At 40.3% G+C, this 8376-nt stretch overlaps 1 protein-coding gene and 1 pseudogene across 1 annotated transcript in view; both read right to left on the reverse strand.

The window, feature by feature from the left end:
- The window catches only part of LOC102843776 (ras-related protein Rab-2A-like), a 124591-nt gene that overhangs the window by 10814 nt on the left and 105401 nt on the right, over positions 1-8376 (reverse strand). The gene's annotated exons all lie outside the window — the stretch shown is intronic.
- LOC102864029 lies at positions 2545-3429 on the reverse strand (annotated as a pseudogene).

Below are 8376 nucleotides of genomic sequence, written 5' to 3' on the forward strand. Positions count from 1 at the left end.
TGAATATGGACTGCTAGAAAAACAAACAGATTTGTCCTAGAGGAGGTGAGACCAGGCTGCACCTGGGAGGCAAGGATTCTGAAGCTTTGTCTAACATACTGCATGTTGCAAGGAGGGACTGGTCCTTGGAGAGGGACATCATGCTTGGGAGAGTGGAGGGATGGTGCAGGAGAGGAAGACCCTCAATGAGATGGATCGATTTTGTGAGTGGAGTGGTGGAAATGAGTGTTTCTGAGATGACGAGGTTGGTACAGGATAGAACGGCGTTTAGGCCTCTTGTACATAGGGTCACTATGAGTCGCAAGCAACTAGATGGCACATAACAACAACACACTGAGGAAATAATCTGAGAAGCTAAACTATTTGAAGAAATTGTGACATTGGGAGGAATATTCATTACAACCTATGATATGTATAGGGGGGGAAAGTGTTGCTTGCTACAAGTTAAGAAGACTTGAAGCACACTTACTGATGAAAAACAAATAACAGAGCTTTCAGTATGGATTACATCTCAACATTGAGAAAACAAAAATCTTCACAACTGGGTCAAAACATCATGATAGATGGTGAAAGGCTGATGTTGTCAAGGATTTCATTTTACTTGGATCCACAATCAACACTCATGAAAGCAACAGCCAAGAGATCAAATGGCATACTGTACCATGCAAACTGCTGCAAAGAGAAAAAGTGGTGGGAAGCTGAGATATTATTCTGAAGACTAAGAGGTGCCTGACAGTCATTATCTGCCTCTCTTACACATGCAAACTCTGGACAATAAATAAAAGAGACCAAAGAAAAAACAGATGTCTCTCAATTATGGCTTTGGTGAAGAATATGGAACATGCCATTAAATGTCAGAAAACCAAACAAATCTATCTTGAAGCAGAGCCAGAATTCTCATCAAGAAAGGAGGATGGCAAAATTTTGTCTCGTACACTCTGAACATGTTATCAGGAGGGATCAGTTCCTGGAGCAGAACACACTCCATACTTGATAAAAGAGAGTCAGTGAAAAAGAAGATCCGCCTCTGAGATGGAAACACAAAGTAGGAGCAACAACAAGGCAACAACCATGGGCAGAACAGACAGTGCTTCCTCCTGCCAGACACACTGGCACCACCAGAAATTCCTTAGATACAATGGAAGACAATGAAAACAAGTCTACCCTTCCTATTGTTACTTAATGGAAACAATTCAGTAGGGAGGATATAAGCACAAAGGATTAAGTCTCATTTTAAAGATTCAGGAAGAAGAAACTTCCTGATCTTGTAACCAGAGAGAAAGAACAGAATGTGTTTTAGGCAGACTGGGGCGAGTGTATTGGAATACCATGGATAATGTGTTACTAGAATGGGAAACTAGACAAAATACAAAGGGTAACAAGGTTAATTAGTTTAATATCACTATAGTTTAATAGTTTTAAAAGACAAAATATTGAAAAGAAATTCCTATATGATCTTCAACATACTAGCATTTAAATTATTTCCTTATGAAACATGCTGCCACCTGGTGTGCAAGACACAAATGACAGGATTTGTCAGGTAAAACTTCAAAATAAGAAATGGAAGTATTTTGATAAGGAGGAAAAAAGAGGTAATTCAAGTCTTATTTAAATATGAATATATGCTTAAAGGTATTTTGTGAAATAAATGACTTGCTGGTCTCTCTCAGAACTGCAAGGCATGAGATAACTAGAATGGTGCTTAATTTTCTTCTCAATTGCTAATCAATGGTATATGCATTCAAGTTTCCATTTGCCCAAACTGGTAAAACCAATATTTATGGAGTATTGGTCGACTCAACAGGGAGCTCTGGTGGCCTAATGAGGAAGGAGTTGTGCTCTGAGCCAAAGGAAGGAGGCTGGAATCCAGCAGCTGCTACAGAGTTGACTACTTGAAGCAGTTCTGTAAACAGATCTGCACTTCGCTCCACCCAGCTCCATCCTCAGGATCTCTGTCATGCTCAAGTCGATTCTGGGAGTCACTATGACAATCCAGCTCATGGGGGATTTCCCTCTATTTTGCTCACCCTTTACTTTTCCCAGCATGATGTCCTTCTCCAAGGACTGGGTCCCCCTAAAATGTGCCAAAAAGAAGTGAAACAAAGTTCCTCCATCCTTGCCTCTAAGGAGTGCTCTGGTTGCAAAACAGATTTTTTTGTTCTTCTGGCAGTGCTGGGGGTATTTAATACTCTGGTAAAACCAAAATTCAAAGGCATTCATTCTTCTTCAGTTTCCCTTGTTCACATTAAACTTTCAGGTGCATCAAAAGCAACTGATAACATCATGGCTTAAATCAGGTGAACCTTTGGTCATTAAACTGACATTCTTGCTCTTTAGCACTTTAGGAAGATCCTTAGCAGCCTTATATATCTTTTTTTTTAATTTTAAAATCATTTATTGTAAGATAATTTACAAATATCTTGCTGTCTTTAGTAATTTGAACAATGGACCAACAATCTTTCTGACAAGGACAGCATTAAGCATAATGAAATGAGCTGGCTTAACTTTTCTTCTTTACCTCTTGTCTGAGGATGACACTTTTCATTAATCCAGAGCTGCAGCACCAGAGATGATTTCAATCAACTCCTTTGTGATGACAGCTTGGCGGGTACGGTTGAATGTCAAAGTCAGTTTGTCGATCATCTCAGAGGCATTCTTGCTGGCATTGTCCAGAGCTGTCATCCTGGCACTTTGTACACTAGTGGTGGACTCCTTCAGAGAGTAGTAGATGATGTTTGCCAGAGTGTATTCTTGGTAATTTCGTAGCACATCAGCATCAATATCATCATAGATACTCATGCTTTCAGCACTTGAAATTGTATTAAGGGAAAATATGGGCTTTTCATCAGTCTTATAGGAGATGACAGACCTGAATCAATTAAAGATGATAGATCCTTCATCAAATTCATAGCCAGAATTCAGCAATTCAAGAGCAATAACTGATGCACCTCCAAAAGTAGGAGGCTTCCTTCCCACTTCTTTAAATGTTACCAGAAATTGGTCTGAATGAGTCCTATGCAAGATGCCCCTCATTTTATCTCCAATCCCAACAATCATAATGTCTTTTCCAGCTGCTGTAAGCTCGGCCACCTCACTTTTTATCTGTTTTGCAATCAAGGAATGAATAGCACCACAGAGCCCTCGATCTGAGGATACACCAATAATGAGGTGTCTCTTCTTGTTTTCAGGAACCTTAATATCAGCTTTCTCATAGAGTGCGAGAGATCCAACTCGAGCTGGTTTCAGCTCCCTCTCTGCTCGGGCATATTTTGCTGCTGCTACCATTTTTATAGACTTGGTAATTTTCTGAATGTTTTTTATTGACTTCAGTCGCCTGGTAATATCTTTCAAAGTTGCCATATTTCGAACTTGGGTCCATTGTGGCTGCACAGCCCAGGCCAAGACAACGAGGTTTGCCCGAGAAAACATGATGGTGCAGGCCTTGCTCTATATATCTTTTTATTTCTTGATTTCTGTTACCATGTTTGCTAATCGTGGATCCAAGTAAAAGGAAAGTATTTATAACTACAACCTTTTCTCCATGTATTATGATGTTGCTTACTGGTGTAGTTATGAGGATTTTTGTTTTCTTGTTGAGATGTAACCTATTTTTAAAGCTGTATGCAGTCATTGATCTTCAGCTTCACATCCCCTTCACTTTCTGCAAGCAAGGTTATGAAATTTATAGCCTTTGAAAATCTGCTGGAAGGTCAGATACTAGTAAGTTCTGACTTGATGGGAATGAGTTATTGGCTCAACAGCAACAACAACACATGCCCTGGTAGTGTAGGGTGTTATGCTGCAAACAGGTTGGCAGTTTGAACTCAACAGGACTCAAAGTAGTTATCTGTATTTTTATGACGGATTTCTTTTGCTCAGCACAGTATTTTTAAGGCTCATCTGTGTTGTGACATCTGTTAGCACTTCATTCCTCTGGATGGCTGGGTGATACTCCATCAGTGTATATATCTCACTCTGTTAACCCATTCATTTAGCTGATGGACATGTCAGCAGATTTTCCCCTTTGACTACTGTGCCCAGCACTGCAGTGAGCACTGCTCTACATGTGTCTGAACAAGCTCTGCTTTCATTCAGGTCTTTGGCGTTTGTATTTAAGAGTGGAACTGCTACGTCATATGGTAATTCCAGCAGGCACTCTCAGGGCTAACCTAGGGTGCAGTGTGCTGGGCTTGCTAACCCAAAGGCCACAGCACAGCTCCACTCTCCCTGCAGCTCTCTAAGAAAGCTGGGCAGTGTCGTCTGGTAAGATCTGCAGTCTCTGGAAGTGGACGAGTCTGAACAGACTCAAGGCGGTGAGCGATGGTGGTTCCATGTCAGCTGAGGAACCATTTACAGTTTTCTAATTTCATCTGGTTCTGTTGGGATGCCACCTCTATCATGCCTCAATCAAAGTTCCGTGTATTCTCTTTTCTTCTTTTGTTAAGTTTGCCGATGATTTGTCAATTTTCTTTTTTCATTGTTGTTACCAATGCTTTAGTTTTCCAGTCTAAGTACTAAGTCTCAAGCTTCATTCTGTTTTCTTCTAAGACTTTTATGGTTTTAGTGCTTACACATTAAGTCCCTGATAAATTGAGTTGAGTTTTGTATGCTGTGAGGGTTGGATTTAGATTTTTTTTTCCTATGGAGACAGAATTTCACCAGTATTATTTACTTAAGAGACTGCCTTCTCTACTGGAAGGAGTAAGCACCTCTATAAAAATTCAATTGACCACAGTTTTATTCTACGCATAGTTTTATTTATGGACTCTGAACGCTATTCCATTGGTCTGTATGTCTAGTATTACATCAGTCCCCACATTATGTGACTATAGAGCAGGCTTTGAAATGAGGACCTGAGGGTTTTCTGCCTTTCCAGACACACAGGAAGATAAGCTTTACAATTTGTCAAGAATGCTGTTGGACAACTATGAGATATCATCTCACCCCAGTCAGAATAGAAAAATTTAGCAGAACAGCAAGCAACAAATGCTAGTGAGGTTGTGGAGAAACTGGAACTCTTATTCACTGTTGGTAGGAATGTAAAATGGTGCAACCACTGTGGAAGGTGGTATGGCGCTTTCTCAAAAAGTATTTCAACTACTGGGAATATATCCCAAAGAGACCATAACTGACATCCCAGCAGATATATGCACACCCATGTTTATCGCGGCTCTGTTCACAATGGCAAGGAGTTGGAAACAACCCAGGTGCCCATCAACAAATGAACGGATAGAGAAGCTGTGGTATAGTCACACAATGCATTGAAAAACAAGGAATCCAGGCAATATTATTAAAAATAAGTGACCCTGGAGGACATCATGCTAAGTGAAGTATCTCAGTCACAAAAGGACAAATACTGCATGATGCCACTGTTGTAAAACAGGTCTGACCTCAGGGTTGGGGGGAGACTGAGAAAGACGGGTTCAATAATGTATACTGCATTGAAACAGATGAGGGAGAAAACGGTTTAAAAAGTATATATGATTAGGTATTTTTGTCATGACAGGAGTCCAGAGCAAAGGCTGCAGAGTGGAGTGGACATGGGGGGAGGGATTGTAAAACGATGAAAGAATTTTTCTTTTACTTTTCCAAGAGGGTAGTGTACTAGGGGGGAGGGTTGGGAGGGGAGAAAAGTGCAATAATGAATAAATGGAAATCCAAAGTCTCTGTAAATTTTCATTTAAATCAATAAATTTAAAAAACAGGAATGCTGTTGGGTTTCCCCCTCACTTTCATCTACTATTTTTTTGTGCTAAACTATTTCAAACACACAAAAATGTTAAAGTATAAGGAACATGTTGTTGTGTATTTTTACATAGAAGTGACTCACAGCTGACTCTCTAGCAGGTTTTCTGGGGCAGTAAATCACACAGGTTTGCTCATCATCTTTCTCCTATGGAACAGATGGTGGATTCAGATCTTCAGAGGCAGTAAAGTACATGGGAGGAGACTGCTCATCCTTCTCCCTCAGAGCAGCCGGTGAGTTCCATGGCATGCCTTTAGGAAAAGACTGACTATTGCATTAGAACACCAAGAAGCCAAAGCAAAGGGAAGAAATCAAGAAGTTAAGGAGCTGAACAGATGATTCCAAAAGGCAGCTGAGGAAAACAAAGTAAAGTATTATGATAAAATGTGAAAAGAGCTAAAGTCAGAAAATCAAAATGGCCTAACTTGCTTAGCATTTCTTAAACTGAAGAGATTGAAGAATAAATTCAAGTCTTGAGTTGAAATATCTAAGGATGCTATGGGCAGAATATTAAATGATCCAGGAAGCATTTAAAGAAATTGAAAGGAGTATACAGAGTCACTGTACAAAAAAGAATTGGCGGACACAGAATTTCATGAGACAATGTATGATCAAGAGCCTATGATGAAGAAGGATGAAGTTCAAGGTGCTCTGAATGGCAAAAAACAAGGTTCTAGGAATTGATGGAATACCAAGTGACATATTTCAACAAACATATGCTTCCTTGGACATGCTCACCAAGTTGTCAAGAAATCTGGAGGATAACCACCTGGTCAACTAAGTGGAACAGATTCAAATTTGTTCCCATTTGTGTGTGGAAATTATCGAATAATACCACTAATATAAAATGCAAGCAAGATCCTGCTGAAAATTTTCCAAAAATAACTGGAACAGCACATCAACAGAGAAATGCCAGATGTGCAGGCTGGATTTGGAAGAGACAATGACACCTACCATATTACAGTCAATATTAGATGGATCTTGGCTGAAAGCGGAGAAAGTACCAGAGGAATGTCTATCTGTGTTCCATTGACTATGCAGAGGCATTTGACTGTGTGGATCACAACAAACTGTGGCTAATTCTGAGACGAATCCCAGAAAATTTGATTGTCCTTACGCAAAACCTATACTTGGACCAGAGGCAGTTGTCAGAACAGAGCAAGTAAACGCTGCATGGTTCAAAATCAGGAAAGGTATATGACAGGGATGTATCCTCTCTCCACACCTTTTCAATATATATGCAGAACAGCTTATCCAGGAGGCTGGGCTATGAGGAGGAATGTGGCATAAGGACTGGAGAAAGACTCATCAACAACCTGCATTACGCAGATGACACAACCTTGCTGCTGAAACTGAGAATAATCTGAGGCATTTGCTGCACAAGGTCTAGGACAGCCTTCAATATGGATTGAAGCTCAGCATCAAGAAAACAAAGATTCTCACCACTGGGCCAACTGGCAGCTTCATGACAGATGGTGAAGAAACTGATATTGTTAACAGCTTTAGTTTGCTTGGCTCCCCAATCAACATTCTTGGTACTAGTAACCAGGAAATCAAAACATGAAATTGACTGGAAAAATCTGCTGTCAGGGACCTCTCCAGAGTACAGAAGAGAAAGAGAGTCAGTCTAGAGACTAAAGTGTGCCTGACCTAGGCCATGGTCTTTGTAATTAGAAAGCTTCGTATTAGAAAGCTGGACAATGACTAAGGATGACAGAACAAATGTTGCCTTTGAGTTGTGGTGTTGAAGAAGAAGTACTGAATATATCATGGACTGCTAGGAGAATAAACAGGTTCATGCTCAAGAGAGTGAAACCAGGCTGCTCCTTGGAAGGAAAGATTTTGAAACTCAGTCTGGCATACTTTTGGTATGTTGCAAGGAGGGACCAGTCCTTGGGATAATAGAGACAAGTGTGTCAGAAACAATGAGGTTGGCTCATGATAGAGCAGGGTTCAGAGCTGTTGTGCATAGGATCATAGTGAGTTGCAAGAGACTTCATGGCACATAACACTACAACTATCACCACCACCACCAACAATGTAATAGTAACCTGTACATACACTGCCTCTGAAAAAACATGGTGTAGGGTCAGCTAAGCATCAGTTCCTACTTGACAGAACAAAGCAACAACGTGCATATACAAACATTTGTCATGCATACATAGAGAAAACTTTTTCATATAAAAACCTCTATATTAGCAACTTGTCGATGTTAGGTTTCATCAAGTCACCCAAGATTTGGTGAACAACAGATCAAAACCTTGTCATGTCATGTCCTGCTTATTCTTACAATCTCTGCCATGCAAAAGCTCATTCTGCAATCACTATGGGAGACCATCGCATTAAGTCCATCCTTTCTTTCACTGCCTCTGCACTTTTACCAGGCATGATGGTTTTTCTAAGGGCCAGCACTTTCTGACAGGAGACCAAGCTATGTGACGGACTAACACAGTCACAGGATATGAATAGGCACTTCACCGAAGACGACATTCAGATGGCTAACAAGCACATGAAGAAATGCTCAAAATCTCTAGCCCTAAGAGAGATGCAAATTAAAACAACTATGAGATATCATCTCACCCCAGTCAAAATAGCAAAATTTAACAGAACAGCAAGCAACAAATGCTGGC

The sequence above is a fragment of the Elephantulus edwardii genome, unplaced genomic scaffold (genome assembly GCF_000299155.1).
Source record: "Elephantulus edwardii isolate Elephantulus edwardi_28Jun2011 unplaced genomic scaffold, EleEdw1.0 scaffold00292, whole genome shotgun sequence".
In the NCBI taxonomy this organism is placed as follows: domain Eukaryota; kingdom Metazoa; phylum Chordata; class Mammalia; order Macroscelidea; family Macroscelididae; genus Elephantulus; species Elephantulus edwardii.